Source organism: Pogona vitticeps, chromosome 1, assembly GCF_051106095.1.
Source record: "Pogona vitticeps strain Pit_001003342236 chromosome 1, PviZW2.1, whole genome shotgun sequence".
Classification (NCBI taxonomy): Eukaryota; Metazoa; Chordata; class Lepidosauria; order Squamata; family Agamidae; genus Pogona; species Pogona vitticeps.
In genome coordinates, this window is record NC_135783.1 from 279,462,648 (window position 1) to 279,490,210 (window position 27,563).

Here is a 27,563-nt window from a genome sequence, read left to right on the forward strand (position 1 = left end):
TGGATTTTATCTAGGGAAAAGTAACGCTTTATTTCATGTTCAGAAAAAAGTCAATGAGCAGTAAACAATAAAAAAAAGTCCTCCACAAATCTGTCTGGAAACCATGCTTGTTATGCTGTCAGCCATGTGATGTGACGGTCTTCTAGTTCACTAATTCTATCTCTCAGCTTGCTTATTCCAACTGTACAGCTACATGAACCAAGAAGAAGAGGGAGAGGGAGAGAAACCTTCTTGCTTTTAATTTAAACATCTTTCAGTGACTTTGAGTGGTTAATACCTGTGAGTCATCAGCACCACATGCATCATAGATTACCTTTCTTTGGATATTAATGCTTTTCAACCTTTCCAGGCATGTCGCAAGGCGGTAACATGAAGAACATTTTCTTTCTGTTTACATTATCACACAGTAGCATGAATAAATCTGTTGTCATGACAAGAACATCAGTGTAGGCAGGACTTAGAGCAGGAGTGGGTAATGTGATGCCTGTGTTCATAAAGCAGCTTCCAGGGGCATTTCTGTGGCTAGTTCCTTAGGCTTTCTGGGAGCCTGCCATTACAAGTCTTATTTCCATTTCTGAAGGTCTCCAGAATCTTTGGGGATTCATTAATATGCCCCAAACATGCCCCCACAAACTGGATGTGACTGTCTTGCTTTTTTTCTTCTTCTCAAAAACAGATCAAAAAGAGGAGGGAGGAATCCTCCATTTCTGGTATTAGTGAGGCCCACAGTAGGAGCAAACATTTCCCCTCTCAGCCCATTGTGATTTCCCTGTCCTGAATTTGAGTATTGGACTGGGAGTTATTAATAATAATTTTAGAACTGCAGAGTTGCAAGGGACCCTATGCTTCATTCAGTTCAGCTACTGTCTGGAAGGCACAGTGGGGAATTGAACTCTCAACCTATGAGCTATCCAGCAGACTGCAGGCATTTTTGGTAATTATGTTAGCAACAAGCTAGTGAGATTCATTGTCCTTGTCCTTGTCGTCGTCATCATAATCATCTTAGAACTGCAAAGCTGGAAGGATTAGCTTCTTGCCTCTGGGGAACAGTCACTCAGGATGCTCATGGTAAAGAAAGAAGACATCTTACATGCAGTATATTGTTTTAAGCAATTCATTCAGGGCAAAACAAGAGAAAATCTAAATCTGAGTATGTATGTAGCCTGCTGAAGGCCAATATATAAATACTCCTGTGGCCAGCCTCCCATTGCAGCAGCAGAACGAAGTACAAAGTTTCCTTGAAGAACTCTGTATGTGGGGATCCAGCTAAGGAGAAAGTGACAAAAGGTAGATAAGATACTCCAAAACCACCATATACTGACCTACTTCACAGAGTTGTTGGGAGATAAAAATGGAGAGGAACAGAGAACATATGGTGTCTTGAGATTCATTGGAGGAAAGGAACGGTATAAATAAATTGAATACAAAGTAATTGCATGTGCCAACAAATACCTTTTGGGTGGAGACTTAATCTTTCTCCTTCTCCTAAAGGGTCATATTAGATGGCAATAACAGTTCAAACATGTCTAAACAATGGGTGTGGAAATCCACGAGCCTTACTTTTGTTGAGCTTCTACATTTTCAGCCAAAACCAACAAGAAGTCTAGTGCTATCTTAAAGATTAAAAAGTTTCATTTATCTCAGCTTTTGTCCTATTAGCATTCTCCCTCTATACTGGGGTACAAGGTTCTTCCCCACTCCACAGTATTCTGTGCATATATTCTGTGTGTTTTTTCAAAGTGTACATGATTGTATGTCCTGTTCTTTTTATGCACTTCTTTACATTAATGGAAACAAGTGCATACACATTCTTCAAATGCACAGTCTATTTAGCTGTGAGCATTTTTCTCATAGGTTTGTGTGCTCTATTTTCCCCACTAAAACTCATCACAAGTTTTCCAAACGGATGTTTTCCAGCCATAGGGAAATATGGAAATTCTCTTCACGCTTTTGCAAGATCCTCAGTTGGTATTTCCAGTCAGGGGTGTAAATCCAACAAATCTCTCAGTTTTAAGCCGTCCCATTGCTGTTTCACATTCCTATTTTTATATGAATTGTCTCATCATATAAAAAGAGGATCAGGAAGTAGGAAATTTGCAAGCAATACTTCTCCTTCGGCTTTCCTAGCTACAACATAGGAAAAGATATTTAAATTCTGAAATATGGCTTACAAGTCTTTTAAACACCCCCTCCCAACTTAGTTTTCCTGAGAATTCTGCTGCCCAGTCAAGCATCAGTTCTGAAAGTGGCCTCTGCTTAATGAAAAAGAGGGGGGAAAGTGGAAGAAGGTAGAAGAAGAACCTTCATCCAGGCTTCCCTTTTAATATCAGACCTTCAGCCTCTCTTTTTTTGATGAGCAGGACATGCTGGAACCCCCTCCTCCTCATTGCTTGTCTTTGGTATCCTTATTACTTTTGAAAGAGCTACTTGGGGCAGGCTAGATCAATCTCCTTGCTCTACCCATGAGAACACTGGCAACTGAGTTCCACCTGCTATTTTGGATAATGTAGATTATCTTAGTCCAGCATATACACTAAATTTTGCTGATGTAAGAGTCCTATTCAGGTGTTCAGGATACAGTTGACCTGAATGCATGCACAGAGAAAGAAGGCTACATAGGCTTCCATTTCTTCATGTTGAATAGAATTGTCTGAAAAGGAGTTACTTCTCTTTGTAGAGGCTCTACACATTATCTAAATCCCTGAAAAATCAGGGGGGCTGATTGTGTGGAGAGACAGCATGCATAAAGGATAGTTCCCTCAGTTAACCACTTCCCACTCAAATACAAAGCAACTGTCATGGCTGGTTTCTTGACAAGCGTGAGTGGTAGTAAGGACAAGCGGGTATCTTGTAGACAAGCCATTTTCAATGTGTCACATAGCCCCCTGGGAGGCTGTGGCACAGTTGAAAGGGGCATAGACTGAAAAATGTGAGAAGGATATTTTCTATTAATCTGTTTGTGTTGTATCCTTGTTTGACAGAGGCCTCTGGAACCTAAGAACTGCTCCTAAAAGGGTTGTGGTCATAAAAAGGTTGAGCATGCCTGCTGTAGAACATTGGTGTGGTCAACATTCAGGCTGCCCTTTGGTATGTAAAGCCTCAGATTGTTTTTCCTGTTGGCTATGTGGGCACAATATTTTGCAGCAATATTTGGCCATTTCCTGGTGTTTTGAATTGTGGATAGAGAAGCACAATATCCCACATTCATAGTTGGTTTTTTTTGTTTTTGAAGAACTGAATTTCCTGACTTATTAAAATGGAACTTTATGTTTACATACACTACACACACATTCCAACAGAAACTTCCATCATGTAGAATTATCCACTGGTAGAACACTGTATCCCAGAACATAAGCACTTGATCTGTACTATGGTTGCTGAGAGAGGACAGAAGCAAGGACAGCTGGGATGTGGCTGTAGTCCCCCATGCCAAAATATTTTAAAGGGCTGTTTTGGACACAATGAAATGGTGAAGCAAAGGTGCGAGTAAGTTCACCTTACACATACAACGGAGAAACATACACACCCTTTAACCTCTCAGGTAAACTGATGTTGCCATGCCTGCTCAGCAGAACACAGACTAAAAAGCTATATTACAAGAGTCAGCTAATTGGGCCCTGACTGACAAGTTCAAAAGTTCAGATTGCCCTGACCTCGAGCTGATTTTTCCCATGAAGACTTGTGTCAGGAGCCTGGTCTCAGAAAGCCTGAGAGAATGTTTACTTAAAACAGTCAGGGCTGGGACAAACAAAATTCTCTATGATTTTCTAATGCACAAATACTTTGAACATGCTTTACAAAATTGTAGGCTGATTCCCCTTAGATACATGGCAAAACACCCCCCTTTCTGGAGGACAGTCAGTCCATTATTTGGCTTAAAGACTGAGAAAGGACATAGAGCTCACTATTCCAGGAAACAAGTTTCTGAAAAGACAGGGGAATGTGGAGGAAAATTGGTCCAAGAATATTCATATGGGAATGTTATGTGAGGAAAAAAGAGTAAAATAAAGGAGTGAAGTCTGAGCTGTATCTTTTTCCCTACCCTGTGTTTTGAGAATAAAAATAAAGGACCACAGCAAACTATGGCAAATTCTTAAAGAAATGGGAGTGCCTGACCATTTATCTATCTCCTGAGAAATCTATATGTGGGACAGGAAGCAACAGTTAGAACATTTGATTGGTTCAAAACTGGGAAAGGAGTACGACAAGGCTGTATATTGTCCTCCTGCTTATTTAACTTATATGCAGAATACATCATGAGAAAGGCTGGACTGGATGAAACCCAAACCAGAATTAAGATTGCCGGAAGAAATATCAACAAACTCAGATATGCAGATGATACCATTCTGATGGCAGAAAGTAAGGAGGAATTAAATAACTTCTTAAGGAGAGTGAAAGAGGAGAGTGCAAAAATGGTTTGAAGCTCAACATAAAAAAAAAACGAAGATCATGGCCACTGGCCCCATCAACTCCTGGCAAATAGAAAGGGAAGATATGGAGGCAGTGACAGATTTTACTTTCTTGGGCTCCATGATCACTGCAGATAGTGAAAGCAGCCACAAAATTAAAAGATGCCTGCTTCTTGGGAAGAAAGTGATGACAAACCTAGACAGCATGTTAAAAAGCAGAGACATCACCTTGCCGACAAAGATCCACATAGTCAAAGCTATGGTTTTTCCAATAGCGATGTATGGAGGTGAGAGCTGGACCATAAAGAAGGCTGACCGCCAAATAACTGATGCTTTTGAACTGTGGTGCTGGAGGAGACTCTTGAGAGTCCCCTGGACTGCAAGGAGAACAAACCTATCCATTCTGAAGAAGATGAACCCTGAGTGCTCACTGGAAGGACAGATCCTGAAGCTGAGGCTCCAATACTTTGGCCATCTCATGAGAAGAGAAGACTCCCTGGAAAAGACCCTGATGTTGAGAAAGTGTGAAGGCAAGAGGAGAGGGGGACGACAGAGGACGAGATGGTTGGACAGTGTCATCGAAGCTACCAACGTGAATTTGACCAAACTCTGGGAGGCAGTGGAAGACAGGAGGGCCTGGTGTGCTCTGGTCCCTGGGGTCATGAAGAGTCAGACATGACTTAACGATGAAACAACAAGGGACTTTTAGGAAATCAAATTCATTCAGAGCTGTTAATGGACTAAGATCCTACACCCCCAACAACTTGTTGTTCTTGTTATGTGCTGTCAAGTTGCTTTCAACTTATGGTGACCCTATGAATGAGCAATCTCCAAAATGTCCTGTCCTCAACTGTCCTGTCTTGTAAACTCAAGCACATCGTTTTCTTTAGGGAATCAGTTCATCTTGTGTTTGGTCTTCTTCTCCTGCTGCCTTCCAAGTTTCTCAGTATTATTGTCTTTTTCCAGAGAATCCTGCCTTCTCATGATGTGCCCAAAGTAGGACAACCTCAGTAGGACAACCTTGATTTGCTCTAGACCCACTTGTTCATCCTCCTGGCAGTCCAGGATATCAACAAAATTCTCTTCCAGCACATTATTTCAAACAAATCATTTTTTTGGTCTCAGTTTTCTTTACTGTCCAGTGTTCACTCTCATACATGGTGACTGGAAATACGAGAGTGTGGATGGTCTTGGTATTGTCTCCAGTGACACATCCTTAAACTTGCTCGTGATTCCCCCCCCCCCCAATTCCTTCATTGCCTGGCCTTCCTAGTCTCAGTCTTCTTCTGATTTCTTGGCTGAAACCTCAGTTTGGATTGATGATTGAACCAAGGTATACAAAATCTCTAATTGCATCTAAATACATTGTCATCATTAAAATTGTCTAGTTCTTCTGTAGTCATGATTTTGGTGTCCTTAATGTTCAACTGCAGTACTGCTCTGGCACTTTCTTCTTTTACTTTCACTAAAAGTCATTTCAAGTCATTGCTTCTTTCTGTCAGTAATAAGGAATTATCTCCATATCCTAAATTATGGATGTTTCTTCCACCAATTGTTCACTCATCCCAGGTTAAAACCATAAAGAAAAATTCTGTTTAGGAAGGTGTAGAAACTCCCAGAAGAATCAACCTAATCCATTGCAAAAATTAAAACTTCCCTCAAAATAAAGATAAACTTAGGTAAACCAAGGCCCAAGTGCCCCAAAACAACCAAAATTTGCAAAAAGGAAAAAAAAAGGTGAGAAACATTAGGGGAAAGTATACCTCTGTCAAGGCACAAAAGCTTTTGGTTCCCCTGGCAAATACAGATTTCCTGCATCCTTGCTGGCGTCTTTCCCTCAAGTCAGCAGAAAAAGTGCACAGCACTACCTTTTTCTTTTTTCTTTTTTTAACTACCCAGAAAGTAAGACATCCCTTTGTCTAGAAGCAAGCCTAATTATATTAGCATCATATCAGGATGCTTCCTGGGCATTGAGCCATTGAAAGTATCACAGTCTGTAGCTTGTCTGTACTGTTCAATTTCATTATCTTCTAACTTGGCTTAGGTCTTGACACTGCAGCAATCACATATCTATTTTTTGTGTGCATTCCAGGCTGGGACAAATCCTATGCAATTTATCCAAGTGCAAAAAAATAAAATAAAAAAAATCACACTGTTTATGAAAGAAACCAAAGATTTCCTTTTCCCCATTAAACAGGCAAGCCCTTCAGTTTCACTTGTCCATCTTCTGTTCCATAGGCTATATATCTTTAGTTCTGTTCCCCTGACTATAAGGCTTATGCTCAGTGAACATTTGAGCCCTAACAGTTGGATTTAATTGACAGCTTCACCCCTGATAATCTCACTCTCTGTCATCTCTATGCCCAGTTTCAGTGGGCATCAGCCAGTAAAAAAATTAGAGTAGCTGTGGCTCAGATACCTGTCGGTGCACCAAGCATCTTATATCCCCTGACAAATGGAACAATAGGATCCACTAACACAGAGAACGTGGAGAAGATTCTGAATTCAGGTGAAGATTTTAACGTGGTGATAAGTGCATAGTACTGAGACAGGAATTTATTTATTTATTTATTTATTTATTTATTTATTTATTTATTTATTTATTTATTTATTTATACATACATACATACATACATACATACATACATACATACATACATACATACATACATACATACACACACACACACACACACACACACACCGCCTATCTGGTCATTGCGACCACTCTAGGCAGCTTACATAAGCATAATATAAGAAAAGAATTATTACACAGGCAGGATGATAGTTGATGGTGCTCTGGCCTGCCCTGAGCATATGCTTGAAAATGTACATTTCCTCTTTGTACATATGCCCTTTAGCATACCAACTAATGGTGTGCTTGTGATCAGTTGGACCCAGACTAAGGCTGAGACTATAGTGACAAAGATGCAGGAAACGCTATGGGGTTGGGCTGATCTGATTAGCTTTTTTTATTGACCAAACAACATAAAAGCAAATGAGAATTAAGCCAGAATCTCTCTCTCTTTCCCCCCACTCCAAATGTGTAGCTTTTTTCTTCTGCTTCTGGGGCTTTTACCTTTTTTCCACAGCGGATACATTTTCATTGGTTGAAGTATTGTGATTGCTTGAATTGATGCAGAAAAGTGTGTATTGTGCACAAGGATTAAAAATGCAATGGCAATATGACTTGGATAAAATATGGGATCAGAAAATTATGAAGAACATGTGAGTAAGGATAAAAGAAAATTGTTACAAAGTAAAATGGAGATGGTATTTAATGCCGGTTAAAATGAATATAATAAATAAAAGGGTGTCAACATTATGTTGGAGGTGTAAAAAAAAGAGAAGGGGACGTATCTACATATGTGATGGTTATGTGAAATAAGAAAAAAAGAATGGAATTTAATTTTTAAAGAAATATCCAAAATAATTGGATTGAACATTCAAATGTCTCTGTTAATGGCTTTACTGAATGTGATTCAGAAGGATCAATTGTTGAAAGAAAATAAGGATAGTAATAGTAAGAATGATTACGGCTGCAAGATTAATTTTTGCAAGAAACTGGAGAAATGATAATCAATTTAGTTTAGAGGAATGGTATGGAGAATTATGGGATATGACAATTAATGATAAACTGACATGTGATATGAAAATAAGAAAAGGCCAATTGAAAAATAATGATTTTAAGAAAATATGGAATGTATTTTTGGAATATGTATTTCGGAGAGAGAAGGGGTATACACCGAGGGAAGAAACAATGAAATTTTGAAGTGAAAATGGACGGAATGAAGTTTAATGCTAGTCCTGGACGTGATGGGGGCACTTGTGAAATTGTATCTTATTGTTTTTTTTATTGTGTGTTATAGTTTTTTGTGTGGTAGTAGGTTTATGTTGTATTAATAAAAAAAAATTAAAAAGAGAAAAGTGTGTATTGTGATTTACATAATGGCATGGTGGCTGGGGGAAGGGGCAAAGATCCAGCTCAGGAGGGCTGGATCTTTGCAAATAATGCCATTTCTTTTTTTAAAAAAAAATAGGTTGGTGCCAGCACTGTTCCACTAGGGTGTGTGCGCACGCGCGCGCACACACACACACGCACACAAATAAGAAAAAAGAGAAAAAAGAGGGAAGGAAGTGAGAAGAGGAAATTGCCACTAAGCCCTTGTTTATAGCTTATTAAGATAGTTCTCTTTAACCACGCTTCTTGCAGGGCTACAGAAGATCCACATCAACAAGCTGTGAACAAGGCTGTTTAGTCAATTTCCTCCTCCCTGACTGGCCAATCGACATGAAAAGACCTAGGGAAACCCGAATTGCAGGTGCAACCTCACAGTGAGTGAATTCACATTTCTCTTGCTGGAGAAGATTCTGAATTCTGAATTCAGTCTCACTCCAAAAATGCAGGCATAGTCATGTCTATTCAGAAATGAGTCCCACTAACTTTATGTGAACTTGGTTCCATGTAAATGTATATGATTGCAGTTAATAATCTCTTGCACTTTACTGCTGAGAATAAATCTCCTTGAACTCATATTGGTTTCTAGTGTATCGTCGTCGTTGTCGTTTAGTCATTTAGTTGTGTCCGACTATTTGTGACCCCATGGACCAGAGCACGCCATGCCCTCCTATCTTCCACTGCCTCCTGGAGTTGTGTCAAATTCATGTTGGTTGCTTCGCAGACACTGTCTAGCCATCTCATCCTCTGTCGTCCCCTTCTCCTCTTGCCCTCACACTTTCCCAACATCAAGGTCTTTTCCAAGGAGTCTTCTCTTCTCATGAGATGGCCAAAGTACTGGAGCCTCAGCTTCAGGATCTGTCCTTCCAGTGAGCACTCAGGGTTGATTTCCTTTAGAATGGATAGGTTTGTTCTCCTTGCAGTCCAGGGGACTCTCAAGAACCTCCTCCAGCACCACAATTCAAAGGCATCAATTCTTCAGCGGTCTGCTTTCTTTATGGTCCAGCTCTCACTTCCATACATCACAACAGGAAAAACCATAGCTTTGACTATTCAGACTTTTGTTGGCAAGGTGATGTCTCTGCTTTTTAAGATGCTGTCAAGGTTTGTCATCGCTTTCCTCCCAAGAAGCAGGCGTCTTTTAATTTCGTGGCTGCTGTCTCCATCTGCAGTGATCATGGAGCCCAAGAAAGTAAAATCTGTCACTGCCTCCATATCTTCCCCTTCTATTTCTCAGGAGGTAATGGGACCAGTGGCCACGATCTTAGTTTTTTTGATGTTGAGTTTCAAGCTGTTTCTTGCACTCTCCTCTTTCACTCTCCTTAAGAAGTTCTTTAATTCCTCCTCACTTTCTGACATCAGAGTGGTATCATCTGCATATTGGAGGTTGTTGATATTTCTTCCAGCAGTCTTAATTCTGGTTTGGGATTCATCCAGTCCAGCCTTTCTCATTATGTATTCTGCATATAAGTTAAATAAGCAGGGGGACAATATACAGCCTTGTCGTACTCCTTTCCCAATTTTGAACCAATCAGTTGTTCCATATCCAGTTCTAACTGTTGCTTCCTGTCCCATATATAGGTTTCTCAGGAGATAGATAGAGGTCAGGCACTCCCATTTCTTTAAGGACTTGCCATAGTTTGCTGTGGTCCATGCAGTCAAAGGCTTTTGCATAGTCAATGAAGCAGAAGTAGATGTTTTTCTGGAACTCTCTGACTTTCTCCATAATCCAGCGCATGTTAGCAATTTGGTCCCTAGTTCCTCTGCCCCTTTGGAATCCAGCTTGTACTTCTGGGAGTTCTCGGTCCACATATTGCTGAAGCCTACCTTGTAGGATTTTGAGCATAACCTTGCTAGCGTGTGAAATGAGTGCAATTGTACAGTAGTTGGAGCATTCTTTGGCACTGCCAAAGTGTATAGGATTACACTAATTTTAGCAGGATTAAACAGTGAGTAATTGAGACTGGATCCAATCCACAGTCAGATAAAACAAGGAGTAGCTCTGATGAGCATGCAATGTGGCTGTTAAGGTGTCATTCTGACTCTTGCTAATTTATTATTTGGATATTTTAGTACTTTGTTCCATTCTTTCACTCCATAAACCCTTTCACACGGAAAACTCTTTTTTACGTTTTTGTCTCCTGTACTGGATTCTTTAGCCAAAACAGCTATCAGCTATAACAGAGGAAAAGGATGATAGCCTGTCCTTGACCAATGCATTTGGGGAGTTGAGTGGAGAGGCAAGGGAAGGAAACAATCTCCTCATACTTTGTTCTGCATCTAGCTGCTAAAAATGAGCAACCCAAAGGATCAGCAGCTGAATCAAACTCCACTTTGCTAAAGCAGAGTGTCTTGCCACAGTTCCTTTTTAAAAAATCATTGTTACTTCCTTCAGAATAAAGTAAAAAATGACATGACCTCTTGTAGTTAATTCAATGGACAGGATTAGCACCAGAGATGTCCTTAAAGCTCCAGCAAAGAATAAGTACTTCATTAAAAGGAAAAGAGATGATTGAATGATTTCTAAGAGAGGGCCCATAGTAGCTATCTTTAAAGCATTTATTCAGGAGTAGTTCTATTTTGGTATTGTTTATACGCCATGCACTCTGTTAGCTATTACATCACTGCTTGAGTTGCATCACTTCAGTCTTCTTTCTGTTAGGCAAGGCTGACCCAACCATTTGGCAGGGTGAAGTGATCACCATGACTACAACAAGAGGGGAAACAGTGGGACTTTGCCCTAGGGCAGTGGTTCTCAAACTTGGGTCTCCAGATGTTCTTGGACTGTAACTCCCAGAAATCCTGGCCTGCACAGCAAGCAGTGAAGGTTTCTGGGAATTGCAGTCCAAGAACATCTGAGAACCTCAGTTTGAGAACCACCGGCCTAGGGTACCAACATTTGGACAGCACCAAAGATTAACCAATCATCCCATTGCCTTTGTTACATGGAATGGAAGGATGTGCTATCTTGTATTCACCTCAGGTGTTGAAAAAGTTTTGATGCTACACAGGTGATCTTGTTCTGTTAGAAGTCATCATGTTAGTCTGTGCTAGCATATCAGGTCAAAAAAAATAGTAAGAACAGACATCTGAGGAAAGTTCATATTAAAAGATAGAAGTTAGCCTTTAAGGTGCCACAAAGTTTTTATCTTCTTCTTCTTCTTCTAAATATTTTTGGCCTGGTATGCTTGTTGTTCTATTTTTTTTCTTTCTTCCTGTAATAGTTTATATTGCAGCTGATGCTTGTGTATTGTTTATCATCTTCCAAGCACCTGGGACTGAGGGTGCATGATATAACTTGGTTTTCTTTCCTTCCTTTTTATTTACATCCCACCACTTCCGAAAAAAGGGAGTAAAGACAGCTTTCAAAACTGCCAACCAAATATAAACAACAACAAAAAAACACACAACCAAATATAAACTATTTAAAACAATTTAAAAGCACATTCAGCATTTAAGAAGTACTTAATTTACCATGAAACCTTCTTGGTAGCCAATCATTTGTCGAAAAACTACCCAAGGAGAAAAATCTATGCCTGTTGGCAGGAGCCAGCTTGGCCTTTCTTGGGAGGGCATTCCACAGTTTGGCAGGAACCTCCATGAAAGGCTTTCTCTTGTGCCCTCAGCAGGTGTGCCTCTGAGGGTGGTGGGAGAAAGGGAAGGGCCTGTCCTGAAGAACCTAAAATGTGGATCGGCCTGTAATGGAGTGGGCCAAATTTGACTGTCCGGGTCTTCTTGTTGGACTGCAACTCCAAGCATTCCAGATCATTGATTAGGTTGTGTAGGCCTGATGTGATTGCCAGACCAACAACATCTGGGGTGTTGTACATTTTCTATCCCAAATTAAAAACAAACAATTTTTTAAAAACTCATGGTGGAGATATTAGAGGTTAGTAAACAATTGCTGATAGTTAATGTAAATGCTGGTGTATACACACCAGTTGACGTTAAATTTCATCTGGACTGAACAGATGCGAAGATAACTTGCAGATAATGAATGGAATATTTTCTTGACATGCATTAAATCCACTAGGAATTAAACTCTTGTGTCCACTGATTGTGATTAACACAGGCTGTTTTATCACTGACAACTTTATGGAATTAGAGCCCCAGTATTTCTTCTACAGACCTACACCAGCTCTCATATGCTAGATTTTTGTTTTGTTTTACAATGGGTGAGATGTATCTAATTTATTGTAGGAAACTTTTAAAGAAGCAGGATCTTTTAAGAGCCCTTTACAATAGACGTGAAGCACTTATTTAATCCCATTGAATGGAAGCTAGATTTACTGGCTGAGCCAGACATGATTTCTGTTCAGGAGTCATCCTGCAGTACATCGAAGTTTAAAGAGCTTTATAGAGAAACTGAGGCGAAACAAAAGAAGTAAATTTTGAGAATGGACTTTGTCAAGGAGGTTCAGATGTTAAATAGAGATAAAAAAGCACGGTGGCTTGACTAAAATGAATGTTGGGTTTTGCCAATTGCTGCCGATCCTGCAAGAGATGCTAATGAAGCACTTTAAATGCAGGGTTGATGTACAGAAAAAAGGGAGGGGGCAATTTTGTACAAAAGTGCAACAAGTTTAGGGAATCAAAGAAGGTGGGTGCACTTCAGATCCGCAAAATTCGACAATGGTCCATTGTAAGGTCTTTTCTTTTTTTCTTTGAACATGTTATAAGTGCACTGTTTCCTAACTTATACAACCAAGATTGTGCATTGATTAAGAATTTATGACCAGAAACAAGCCTGGTGGGTGAAAGTGTGTGTGTGTGTGTGTGTGTGTGTGTGTGTGTGTGTGTGTGTGTGTGTGTGAGAGAGAGAGAGAGAGAGAGAGAGAGAGCAAAAGCTGAGTCGTCCCCCTACAGTAATTCTTAGGGTTTGAATGAACGGGGTAGTGCACAATATGTTTTTTAAGCTCAGGGGCCTGGCACTTGAGTTCAAATGGTTCAAATAGAATCTCGTCTTTCAGTAACAATTAAAACCTATGTGTGGGGGGAGATTGCACACCATCTGTGACCCATCAACTTGCCACAATGCGGACTGTTTCTAGGTTTAATTTATCCACTTAATTCTCTAGATTGTGCCCCAATTGACCTTTCAGATCATGCACTTCTTGATTCCTCACCCTTCCCACTCAAAACTGGAATTCACCAAACTATACACTGGTGATGAGTGTCTTAGACACAGGCTTGCGGAATTTGCTGCAGATCAAAATTGGTTCTGCTGGCAAAGGTGTGAATAGTAATCATTGCCCAAGGGATACAGTTCAGCCAAGACTGGCTTTGGTTGGTACTGTTCCACTGATGTTGCCATTCTTGTTTTGTATGAAGGAATAATTGAAGTTAAAGATAGTATGAGAGAATTCTCATTTGCCATGCTCTGCCACTTCTTTTCTTGCTTAAAACCCCACCAAATCCTAGGGGTAGAACTGGATTCTGCTGCACAGTTTCAGTGGGCTTATAGGCATAATGCTATCACTGTGAGACCCTGCCCTAGGCTTGCAAATATGCCCTTTGATGTTTTGTTCCAGTTTTTGTTGTTGTTACCTTTAATATTACCATGAATGAGTTGCATTGATCTCCTTCCCTGCCAGGAGCTCAAGGGGCCTAGCCTGTACATGAATTCTCTCCTCTACTTTATCCTCACAACAATCCAGTGAGGTAACTGAGGCTGCTGTTGGTTCCAGGTCACTCTCTTTACCATTCTGTATTCTAGTCAAAAGGCATATCCTTCTATTTCATTTGGTTTTGAACCCTGTCCTCCTTCCTCGACAGTGACAGAAGCAAGTTCTCTATTGCGGTGGTCCCAAACCTTGGGCCTCCAGATGTTCTTGGACTCCAGCTCCCAGAAATCCTGGTCAGCAGAGGTGGTGGTGAAGTCTTCTGGGAGTTGTAGCCCAAGAACATCTGGAAGTCCAAGGTTGGGGACCACTGCTCTTTTGAATAGGGTTGCTGGGCCATCAGCATCCCATTCCCTGAGAGTTTGCATCCAAAGCTGGAAACCTAGAGAATGGTGTGGCGATCCCCTCTGAAGCCCCTATTCCCCTCAGGCCTTCACGAGGTTCTTGCCCTTCTTCTTTCTTCGCTGCCACCAGGTATTGCTGTCTCAATACCATTCACTCAAGGAGACATGTGTACTTTTAAAACTTAAGTTATTTATTAAATCAGGGAAGTTAATACAGTGGTGCCCCGCATAGCGACATTAATCCATTCCGCATTAATCGTCGCTATGCAGAAACATTGCTAAACAGAACCGAAAAAGCCATAGGAATGCATTAAACTTTGTTTAATGCGTTCCTATGGCTACCAAACTCACAGTTGAGCAAAGTTCCTCCATAGCGCCGCCATTTTCGCACCCTCGGTAAGCGAGGGCAGGGCACGAAAACACTTGTGGTGGCCATTTTAGGCACCCGGTGGCCATTTTGGAGCCGCCGATCAGCTGTTTAAAAAAACATCACAATGCGATCGCATTACCAAACCAAAAAAATTAGATCGCTATGCGGATTTGTAGTTAAACAATGCACTCGTTATGCGAGGCACCACTGTATAATTATGATTAATATTCAATAGGTAAATCACAGGTTAATAAACCTGGTGGGTGAAAGTGTGTGTTTGAATCAAATCTGTTATAACTTTAAACCTCTTTTAACTCTCTATTCTTTTCAATGTTCTCATAGATCTCTAACTCACTCTTAGTTCACTCTTAAGTTTCACACTGTCTCTCACTACCAGAATCTCACCTCATACTCCATACACCAGCCTTTATATCCAGCCCCCTCCCCCCTTGGCTCCACCTTCCGTCCTCTCATTGGCTCCTTCTCCACTGCTCAGCTGTGACGGACAGGTGGGGGCAGGGCTGTTCGCTACAAATGGTTCCACACACTTGGATCTCTGAGCCAGAACCTGAAACCTGGCTACCCTGTTTACAAAGGTATGTACAGGGAAGCAGATGGATTTAAAAATGGAGGCCACACTGAATGATGCCACAGAAAACCTCCACAGAGACACAGATTCACACTACTGTATTAGCCAGCTTGGGAGGGCTAAGGTAATGGCTTATTAGCTTTTATTCTTAAGTGGCAACATCAGCTAGTGGTTTCTGGGAGACGTAGTCCAGAAAATCAGCTCCTTGAAGCTTTTGGGAAAGAAATGTCCTACCTAGACAGCAACTTTTCAGCTTAATGCAACCTGACCTGCTGCGAGGCTATGGGTTTTCCAGGCTGCCTGCTTCCATGCATTGCTTCTTGATGGGCAGCACCATGAGCTTACCTTCAAACAGAGCTGTAGCTAGGGGTGGGGGCAAGCTTTGACCGAGAGAACTAAAAATTTGAGGGCCAATAATGTGATACTGGGAGTTGGTATTTGCTGCTGGGATAGCATTTATTTGCTTGTCCTCAGTGTGTACATTACCTCCAGCTGATCCTCCTGGACAGAAGGAAACGGGCAATAGATAGGCTCAGCACAGAACCAATATGGTGTGTGTGTCAAGACCTACCCCTTTCTCCCTATGCATCTGTTCCATCATCACATATGTAACTAAAGCTCAATCAACAGGGCAGCAAAGCTCTGGGCACTAAAACTGCTAGTTACAACTTGGCCCTCGAACCATCAACTCAGATACATCCCAGCCCATGACAAGTGAACATGCATAGCTTTCTACAAAATGCCTGAGTTATGAGAAGGATCTGGTTTGGCCCAAATAGGTGTAAGTTCCAGATCTGTGATTTTAACTTTGGGTTTCCTTTGTGCAAATGCTTCATTCAGCTGCATTTTCTGCTGTTGGCTCTCAAGTTGGCCTATAGCTTCTTTATTATGTCAGGTATTATCCCTTAAAAGTGTTTATGATGACACGTGTTTGTTCTGTTTATACATGTTACGGAATGTATATGGTATGTGGCTAAAATTAACTTTCTGAAGCAATATATCTTATTAGGTCAGGGAAATAGCAATATCTCTGAGATTCAAAACAAAGAACTGGAAACTAGATGGCAGTATAAACTAGTCATTAAAGTTTCTCTGTAATCAGACTTGTGATGACTCACATTCTCTGGAGGAATTCTGAAGCACATATAACTTTGCATAAGTTTTGCATGAGGATCAGAACACGTATTATGATTTTTTTAAAAGACAACTCACAGGACCAAAAGTTCATGTAGATTTATTTACTTAGACAAAACATGACAATGTGTTTCTCCTTCAACAAACAGTAGAGAGGGATAATAGGATTGGAAATGCAAATCTCAGGAGAATTAACAAACACAACTAGGCTGCTTTAAAAAAATCACTCTTAGAACCACAGTGCTTTATTGTTAGGAAAGAGAGAGAGAGAGAGAGAGAGAGAGAGAGAATGAGAGAATGGCCCAAGCAAAGAAAGAAAGAAAGAAAAACTTTTTTCTTTTGGTTAATTGTACAAGTCTTGTGTTACTATTGTGGTAATTATACTGTACTTCTCCTAGTCTCTAAACGCTCACTTTTTGTTTGGGGACTGTTTTGAAAATACTTTCTTCTGCAACCCCCTGTCACTTCAGCGAAGATGTTTTCTGAGGTGTTTCAGTTACAAGAACATATTGTGGCACCTTGGAGACTAACAACTTTATTTGAGAGTGAACTTTTATGGATCTCTTGGAAATGTTCTTGTTTGTATTAAGGGAAAAGGAGGAGGACTAAGCTTAGTCCTTCCTTCATATCAATTCCAGAGAGAGAAGCCTCCTCTCATGCTTTCTAGCTCTTGTCTACCAAATCCTAAAATTATGTTTTATTTCATTGAATGTGGCAAGACACATGCAGTAGTGACAGATGCTATGCGCATGAATTATGCTAGTAAAGCAATTTTACTTCTGGTAACTAGGTGGAGCCTGTCTGAATAAAAAGCTAAACTAGGCTTTTGGTCTACTCCATCAAGACTCTTCTTATATTGTCATGTAGTGGTAAAATTTAAAAATGCATGAGATTGTCATCACAATTTAAGGACAAGTCATAGACTATCTCTTGATATACTTATTGTCCAGTTCTCTATATATTACCTGCTTACAAAGAAAGTCTTGAATTTGGGGAACTTTCTATTTTTTTTAATAAATGAAATTATTGCTTTATCGCTATCCAGAAGAATATTATTTGTTTTTCCATCTTAGATGCTAAAGCTGAGATGAGGTTGCAGACCTAATTCAGTGCTAGAAATACAGTAGAATATACAAGGATTCAAAGGCTGAGTACTAAGTAGTACTCAAAACCCAGAGCTTGAAGAAGTTACTTTTTTTAAAAAAAAATTTTAGTTCCTTTGATTTAGCCAGTATGGCCACTGTTAGTGCTGTGGAAATTGTAGTAAAACTAAACACAAAAACAAACTTTTCCAGGCTCTGCCAAAATCTTTTGCTTGGTGAATCTATCTGTTTTGCTTTCCCCAAATCTTATCCCCCTCAACAAACTGTAATCTTTTTGTCCCTATTTATGAATAAATGTACAAATTTTAGTGAGTCAAAATATGAACCAAACAAAATTGTTACCCATCCTTACCACTTGTAGTACTCTTTTTCTAAAATCAATCTAACTTTTAATCAAGTTAGATTGCTTTTTTTTTAAAAAAAGAGCCAATACTGTAGGCTCCGTCTCATTAAAATTCATTGTTAATTTTAATCAATCACAGAATAGATCCTGTTTGCAAAGTGGTTTCATGCCCTATAAATTCATGGCTGCATTTTTGCACAGACTTTTCTTTCCTATGCATTTATTATTGTAACTATTTTATAAAAGTATGTACTGATAAAGCCTAGATTGATGCTGCGCATTACCAATAAGGAACTATCTTTAAACCCTGAGATATGCTGGCAATAATCAATTTATATTGTTTAATGGTAGGTACAATTTCAAGGCACTCTACACTTTATGACATGATCTTAATCTCCTTCACATCCTGTGTTTCTGGTTTCACTTTGAAACAATTACAAGGTCACATACACTCATTACAATCTTGCTGTCAAATTCTTCCATCCTGGAAGTCAAAGCCTACTTTGGCCATTGCCACAAAGAGGCCATTTGATAAAATAACCACAGCATTTCATACAGTTGATGACAGCCAACTAATGAAATTTTTTCAGCTGTCTGCTTTTTAAAATCAATTGATCAGCTGATTAATTCATTGCAATTAAAACAAATTCAGTTCACAGAGTATCCTTTTAAAACACACACCAAGAAATGCAACAATCTTTTTTTTAAAATGGAAAACATTATTTTCAGTTTAAAAAACCTGGAGTGCCTGTTTCTTACAGTGCTTACATGATTTATCAAAGCTTTGTTGTTGTGTAGTTATTAAATTGTGTCCGACTCTTTGTGACCCCATGGACCACAGCACGCCAGGCCCTCCTGTCTTCCACTGCCTCCCAGAGTTTGGTCAAATTCATGTTGGTAGCTTCGGTGACACTGTCCAACCATCTCATCCTCTGTCGTCCCCTTCTCCTCTTGCCTTCACACTTTCCCAACATCAGGGTCTTTTCCAGGGAGTCTTCTCTTCTTATGAGATGGCCAAAGTATTGGAGCCTCAGCTTCAGGATCTGTCCTTCCAGTGAGGACTCAGGGTAGATTTCCTTCAGAATAGATAAGTTTGTTCTCTTTGCAGTCCAGGGGACTCTCAAGAGTCTCCTCCAGCACCACAATTCAAAAGCATCAATTCTTTGTATATGTGCATGTTCATCTCTCTCTCTCTCTCTCTCTCTGTGTGTGTGTGTGTACACACACACACAGACACACACACACACGTTTGTATATATAAGACACAAGTACATATATATTTGAGTAATTAACTAAGCCTTATGTGATGAAGTATGAATAAAATAAAATAAAAACAGATTAAATGCAAAACTGTTTTTAAAGGTGAGGGGATGGAATCTCTCCACTGCCTTCTAACTTGGCTAGTAGAATCCCAGACAATTTCAAAGTGGAAATTCCTGTGCTACACTGTGCCCCTCCACACCTCCATTTTCATAGAACTTCTCTCTGTATGTCATATTGATTTCAAATGCTGAAATTAAACACATACTTCAGTCTTTTCAATGAAATAAAAATGAATGAATTGGTTTTAATATACAATAATTGATTTTTCAAAATTGATTTTTAAGATCAGAGTCTGTGTTGAAAAAGCAGAATGTTACACTATCCAAACAATTCTAAGCATTATTACATTTTGGAGTAGGTATCACTCGTAAGTGTGTTTCCATTAGAGCTCTGATTCATAGACAAATTTACAGGCTTTGTCAGTGGTCTGTATTGCATGGTATTTAATATCATAGGCTGAAAGCCTGAAACCTCTTATTTTCTGCTGGTATGTTGAAATTTGAAGCCATAATTTTAAAGCAGGAAGCTTTCCTTAAAGAATAAAGAAAGCGAGTTGCACTTGTTGAACTTTAGATTTTCTTATTTTTGTGCTTTCCCTAGTTAGTTTTGCTCTGTTTTATAAAATGTCATAATTGAAGAAGACATATGCCTATGCAAAATGCACATATTTACAAGTCTTATACATTTGGAAGACATTTTATCTTGACAAACCTTCTGTCTGATGAATGGTGAAGCAACCTAGTCTGCTTAAGTGGGAGGATAGAATATCAACTCAAAGAAAACTATATTATTACTCAATAAGGGATTGGCTTGGGCCCATCTGGAGTGATTTGGTGCAATCCCAATGGAAAAAATATGGCATAAGACCTTTCAAATCCTTTGAGACAAGTGGTCAGGGTCCAATTGCAATCCCCTCTCTGCCTTTCTTCTTTTAAAGGCCTTAACCTTTGAAAAGCTTCTGTGGTGGCAGAAATGTAGAGGTGGGCAGAAGCAGGACTGGTGCTACCATTAGACAGAGTGCAGCATTATGGAAACAAAGAGTGACACCACCTAGAATGCTACTATGGTTTCTGGAAGCCCAAAAGGTGACTTTTTGAAGCCCTGACTGAAATGGCAGAAACCTGTAAAGCGTTGTAATTTTTTACTTTGTAACTATATTTTTACAGCCAAGGACAGGGAGATGTCATTATGAGATTTTTTTTTCTTTCTTTCTTCATGTGCTACAGTCAACCTGCCTGGCTTGTGTATATGCACCTTGGCTGTGGACACTATTGGCTGCTCTGCCTCAGCCAGAAAAATATTTTGGACTTCTGGGTATACAGGTAAATTGCTGGGTGATCTACAGAGCTGGAAGGGACCCTGCTGATAATCAAGTCCAGCCCCTGTCAAGGAGGTCCAGTGGGGAAACGAATCCCCTATCTCTGGCTCCACAGCCTGATGCCTAAACCGCTGAGTTATCCAGCAAGGTGACAGAAATCATCTGCCATGGCTATCCTTGTGCTGATTGCCTCTCTCACGACCTCAATGCGCCTAATTAGTTACTCTTGATCAGAGCTTAGAAAGTAACTTTCAAGAAATGACAGAATGATGCTGTGGGTCTCAGCACCTAGCATCATCCTATGTCATTGTCAAATCAAGACGTTGAACTGAAGTTGTTAAGCCTAAAGGTTGGCATTTATTTTAAAAAAGTGCAACTATCCACCTATATTATAAAATGAATCCTGTATACAGATTTGCGTTATCATTTTCTTTCATTAACAATGTCTTCTTTTTAAAGGGTGGCTAATTGACCCCCCTAGATTCTTATCTGTCTTTTCCAGGTCTCCTCTTGAGCAGGAACAGGGAGGAGTTTGATGGTAAGCCCCATTCCACACATGCTCAAACAAATGTATACAGATCCTGTATATCGTACTCCACTATTCCTCAGAAAACATATACAGTAGACACGGACTTACGTATCACAGCTATCCTGACAAAGACTCTGTTTTCCTCACTGAGAACAGCAGTAAGGAAATAATGGTCTGTTTGAGGGTCAGTGGGATGCCGAGTGTGGTGTAATGGACTGGGGCTCAGGAGGCTTGGGTTAGAATCCCTGCTTAGCCATGGAAATTCACTAGGGTATGGAACTGGTAAAAGCACACGGGAAATATCTCGTTTACCTTGAAAGCCATATTAGGGTCAGCATAAGCTGGTTCTGGCTTGAAGGCATATAGCAACAACAATGAAGGTCAGTTGAGGATGGACCAAAGAGCATTTATCAGCTGTAAGACCATTAGGAGAGGGATGAAGCATTCCTTGGGAGCAGGTTGAAGGTCTTGGGGAGGGCTTCATGTAGCCCCTAGCTCACATGGCTTGACATTTTCTATATAGATATATAAACTGTGCCTAGAAATTGAATATATCTGTGTGTCTCAATGCACATCATACATAGACTAATGGGTTATGATGCCACACTTCAAGAGCACCCATGTGCAACTGTTGTATCATGTTCTATTTGGTGCCAGTTCAGAAACCTGTTTATTTGCCCCATAAACAGGTTTATTTTAACTGGCTGATATATTAGTTGTGTTTGTTGTCTGGATTTCCTACCTTTTATGGCAGTAGTTGATGATGTTGCTTTATTGTTTTTGCTTTTTGGAGAGTAGTAACATACTTTGTTTCAGCAACAACAACAACAACAAACCAGCCATCTTTCTATCCTCGGGACTGCCAGGATATTAAAGTTGTCAATACTTTGGATGTTCACTACTTGTGATTATAATGCCAACTTGTGAGCCCATTACCAGGTGTTAAGATGCAATTGTCATGCTATTTGGTTCCATACCCCCTCTCTTCCCTACACTTGCTCCCATCTCTGTCCTTCCACCACAAACACTGTGACCCATATATTGTGCTCCATGTGGATAGCAATTCACAAACACTCATGTGGGAATACATTTGTTAGTATTAAATGAGCAACCATTCTTTTGGTTGTGCTGTTGGCTATATTTAGACTAAAGCTTTTCCTAAAATTTCTCCTTTGCCATTGTTTTTTCTTAAAGCTTAACTATATCTTTGAAGTCTGAAAAAAAACTATACAATTCTAATTTGAGAACAGTATAAAGTATGTGGCTGAGTTTGTGGGAACCTAAGCCTCCATTACAACCGCCTGGTTGTAAAGCAATTTCCATCTGAGCTGTTGGGATCCAGGAAGTTTTTGCTGAGATCTGATGTTTGCATCCAAATTGAACCTCCAAAACCCTTCTTTGGAAAATAGGTGAGAAGTTTCCTTTAACTTCAAATGAAGAAACTATGTCTGCGTCTCTATTCTTTTCCTGAAGCTCAAGCATTCCAACAAAACTGCAGATGCATGCATTTGAAGCACATTAAAGATATGGAAGAGTACATAATCAGTTCACCCCCTGAATGGATAGTTTCAGAATTGCTTCAGGGTCATGTACATTTTATTGAAAAGCTTACAGGGGCTGCCTCTCCCATTATTTGTCCTCTAATTATGGCATTATTCTCACCGGACTCTCTCTCTCTCTCTCTCTCTCTCTGTGTGTGTGTGTGTGTGTGAGAGAGCGAGAGTGAGAGAGAGAGTATTGTTTGATGAGTTTGTGCAGTACGTTCTCCTCTGGAGTAAGTTTTATTCCAAATTCCTATCTAGCCTATGGGTCCTTCAAAACTGGGTCCTTTAGTTATAGAATTTCCACCCCCCCTTCAAGAAACTTCAGTGAGTTGAAATGTGGGAATAAAGAGGCTGCACTTGCATTGTTCATAGTCAGAGAAGAGATAATCTGCTCAACAGAATATCTCAGCCGGTTGCTCAATTGAAAGATGTTATTATTATGATTTTATTGCCCATCTATTTGAGAATACCTCTTTAGAAAATAATCGCACTTTGTGTTTCTGCAGTTCTTTTCACCAGATAATCTCCCTGTATGGTTTAGCTATGTTCATTAATAAAGCCTTAACACCCCCCCCCTCCATAAAGGGGAAAATTATAAATAAGAACCAGAATGGGCTAGTGATTAGAGTAATGAACTAGGGCTGGGAAGACTTCTGCTAAAATGACAGTGAAGCATCCTTGCTGAGTGATCCTATGGTCCCAGAAGACTAATCAAAAATCTTCCTAAAGGGTTTTAGAGGAAGCTCTGACCATGGAGGTGAAAGCTAGTAACATAATGTACCTCACAGGATTGTTATGTGAATGCAATAAGAAAGAGATATGGAAAAATGGGATATAAAAATCCTTCAAAAACTCTCTCAAAGAAGATCTGGACCTCAGGATTTATATGTGAGTAGGTATAAGACAGTATATGGAATGTGACTTGGTTTCATGACAAATCTCCACTGCTTTTGTAGCCTCTTTGATCAACTGGATGGGTACAAGGGCAATACATATTATTATTGCTATGATGCTTATTAATGTGCAACAGATACACTATAGTCTACATTGACCAAAATCCTCTGGTGTAGCTACACAAGGCAGTTTGCCCTAAGTAAAAAAAAATCAACATAGACGGTATCAGTTGTACACTGTGCCACGCAACTCATTATGCAATTGATAATGTCTATATCAATTTCTTAATTGCGGACAGTTCACCTAAAAAAGTTATGCTTGTCATGTTATGCTAGCGTAAACTAGGTAAGAGGATTTCAGCCACTGTGTACTAACTAACCAGAGGAATAATAATATATTAGTTTTGTCAGCTTCCCCCCCCCCATTAACACTTATTTTCACACATACAAATCTGGTTGCCTTTTTAATATAATAATAAATTATTGTGTTTTTAGTTGTATTTGCTTGTAAATTATGTTGTGATTTTTTTTTATTCCATTACTTGAGAGAAGGATGGAATAGAAATGAAGGAAAAGTAAAGAAATCCCTGGTATGGTTTAATATTTTGGCAAACCAAGAAATATACACCAGTATTAGGTATCTTTGAAGGTGGTGTCATATAAACAATACATTTACCTATTGAAGTGAATGGGAAGTTGACTTTTTCCTGTGGATTCATGTGTTAGCTTTTTCTACAAATGGCCCAACATGTTTCAATAGGATCTTAACAGTTTCTAGATTAACAAAACTTTGACGTTTTTGTTCTGTTTTGTTTTGATGATCTGAACATACATTAAACCCAGGGCCTGGCATAGCTGGTTATCTGAATCAAACTTTGTTCACCTTGCTGAGTGTGGGATTCTGAAGCCTTAGTCAAAAAAACAAAACAAAACAAAAAACCACCAAATGTAAGTAAGAAAGTCAACAGAGTCTTCAAACTCTGGTGAAATCATTATCAAAATACAGTTTGACTTTAGCAATCAATAGGAAATTGAAAGCACTTTAAGTCTGGAGTAACTGGCCCTCCAAATGTCTTTTGTCTACAACTCCCATAATTTCTCACTATTTGCTATGCCACAAGGGCTGATGGGACTTATAGGTGAAAAACATCTGGAGGGTCACAATTGTCTCCATGCTGCTTTTGCATCCTTCTGTTATAGTGCAAAGTGTTTCCCTGGGAACAATTCGTATTAAATTCAGTGTGACTTACTTCTGAATCACCACATATAGGATATTGGGATGTTGGAGAAATCTATTTGGTCTATATATTAAAGCTGCACAGTACCTTGAATTTTGTGTCAAGATTTTTTTTTATTGAAATATGTGTACAGGGGAAAATACATACAAACATTGACATATCAGTGAGCATACATATACAACATGTATTTTAGGGGGAAATGAATATAAATGCAATATGTCTGCCGTTAAAATATCACCCAAAATAAGTTGGACTGGACTTTTTTTGGTCAAATGCATTCTGAGGAGATAATTCAATTTCGTATTGGCTGTATAATGGTCCATTGGTTCTTAATAGGACCAATTAACTAAGAATTAGTTAACTTAGAATTAACTAAGTATTTCTTGTTGTCGCTAAGGAAAATCTGAACATCCCAATTAAGCTGGAATAGATGACAAAGCAAGGTATATCTGTGATGCATTTCAGAGTATGCTTTGGGTCTTCTTGACCAGTTTTATTATAAAAGCTGTTGTGTCGCTAGACTCTTCTAAACAAAGCCTACACCCCTTTGGCTTCAAGGGCAACAAACATTCCAGAGGAGACTCTGTTAGCCATTCTGAATAGTGTAATGTGATAAATACCTAATGTACTCACATTTTGCCAGTGCTTCACAACATCATATCTGGATATATATTTTTCAGCTTGGAATGGGGAACTGTGGTCCTGAATGGCAGCTCCCATTAATCTTTTCCACTCCCTATTCTAACTATGGCTAATGGAAATTACAGTCCGACAATATCTGAAGAATCGCATATTTCCCCTTTCTACTTTAAGGTGCATAGAATGCAAGCCAAAAAAAATGTTCACCCCATTGAAGAATTAGGAGGAGTCCAGCTCTATAAATGATAATAATTCAATGATCCGGAAAGTTACCTTGTATATAAGTGATTGTTGTTCTACAATGGCATGCAATCTGAACCACCCACTGGGGCCAATCAGAAAACCTGCGGCGTCGCTACAGAACTTTGCTCTGAAATCTCCGTCATTAAACCTATATATACTGTTATAAAAATGATTTTCCATAAACTTTCTCCATGATTTTCTTTGAACATGCCGAACTTCGTTCCCATAACTGTTTTCCTCTATCATAGAGATAAAGAAGTTGACTCAAGGAAGGGTGACATTGCCGTAAAATGCTAAGAAGGAGATCCTTGGTTAACATTCTTTCGCAGTTGCTGTGGTAGAAGAATTCTATGGGAGAGAGGAATATTTTTTTTTTAAATAAAGGTCTCTCTCCAAGGACACAGCAGTTAACTGTCTTTCTTCTAGTTTTGTGAAAATGGAGTGGTTTTGTTTACAAGGCTTTTGGGACAGAAGATGCTGGATAGAATTTAGATTCTAAAATTCAAGACCGTTAAGAGGAAAATAATGAGATGTTTTGGTGCTCAGAACAGGTTGCCAACTTGCTGCGTCTAAACATGGACGATCATTAGATCCTTTTATGTTTTATCTTATGAACATGTTCCACTATACTGCCACTGAAGTGTTGAATTTCCCTTCATACGACAGCAATGCAGGCAGAAAGCTTAAAATTTAAAAGCAGGAAGAGGCAAAACTCCCGTGGTGCTTCAGGAAGGCATTTTGTATGATGGCATTCATAATCTCCAATGGAATGAAATGACTCAATTTATTTGTTAGGAAACACTTATTTCAGCAGGCTGTTTTGACCATTAGATGGGCTGTTTTTACCATTAGATAGAAGCAGTCACACCAAGCAGTGGATTGTGGCCTTTATGAATGAGTAGAGAATTATTATTTAATTGGTTACAGTCATATTTGTACTGCCAGGGATGGGTGTGTGTGCTCTGACTAGGGAGCACTGGTTTCTGATCTGTCTTACACAGCAAGTTGAGTTGGCATTGGATAGTCTGACCCCTTGATTGTGGGAAGGGAATATTTGTTGCTTTGCTGAAGGCAGCACAGTGTCTTGAACTGGCCTTCATACTGTCTCTGGAGGCTTTTCATAGTAGGTGACCATGCACTTGGTGGTGAAGGCTGTTAGGAACTTCTTCCACCTCTGGCAACTCTCTCCCTCAGGCAATGAAGTATCTTGTACAAGTTGACTTCTGCTCTGCAATGTGTGGACACTGGAAAGCCAGAGCTTCAAGCATCTTCCTCTCTTTCTTCATCTCTCCTGTCTCCACACACATGCATGCACGTATACATATGCATATACACATTGTATGTTGATGCTCCCCACAGTTTAGCCACTGAATTGATTAAGTGATCCCTGCTCCTAACTAGCCACATGGTCAAATATCAAGAATGATGGCACAGACAAAAGATCATTCCCAATGTCAAAGAATGTTTTGTTTGCAGATACAGAAGAACTGGATGACAGATTTGAATTAGAGATGGACACAAACTGCTGGTTCGGTGATCCATGCCAGTTTCTCTAGTGGCTGGACGGGTGTTAGGCTCTTCAAAGCCCTGCCTCCCCTGGCAGGCACCCATTCGGAGGTAGCAGCTTGGCTTCCTGCCCTGCCCCTCTGAGTGCTGCCTCTGAGTGGGCACTCACTGGAGGAGGCAGGGTTTTGAAGTGTCAGCCGCTAAAGTAACTGGCATGAACTGCTAAACTGGAGGTACATTCATCTCTAATTTGAACGCATTAATGTCACTAATCATTTTCTTGTCTAGTTTTAGGGCATGAAAAACATGACAGCACAGCAGTGGCAAGTTTAGCAGTGGAAGCATTGGGACCTCTAAAAATGGACCAGATATGGCATACAGCTGATAGGCCATGTATTGTCTGCTTTAACCATAGAGATTTACTGTGGTAAGTTATTCCTACTTTTGTTTGGAAAACTA

General features: G+C 39.7%; 1 long non-coding RNA gene across 1 annotated transcript in view; it reads left to right on the forward strand.

Annotated features, from left to right (window-relative positions):
• Window positions 1–27,563, forward strand: part of LOC140702550 (uncharacterized) — a 46,585-nt gene continuing 19,022 nt past the window's right edge. Inside the window, exon 1 of the long non-coding RNA XR_013540524.1 lies at window positions 1–27,531. This is a non-coding gene — a long non-coding RNA (uncharacterized LOC140702550). The remainder of the gene's footprint in view (window positions 27,532–27,563) is intronic.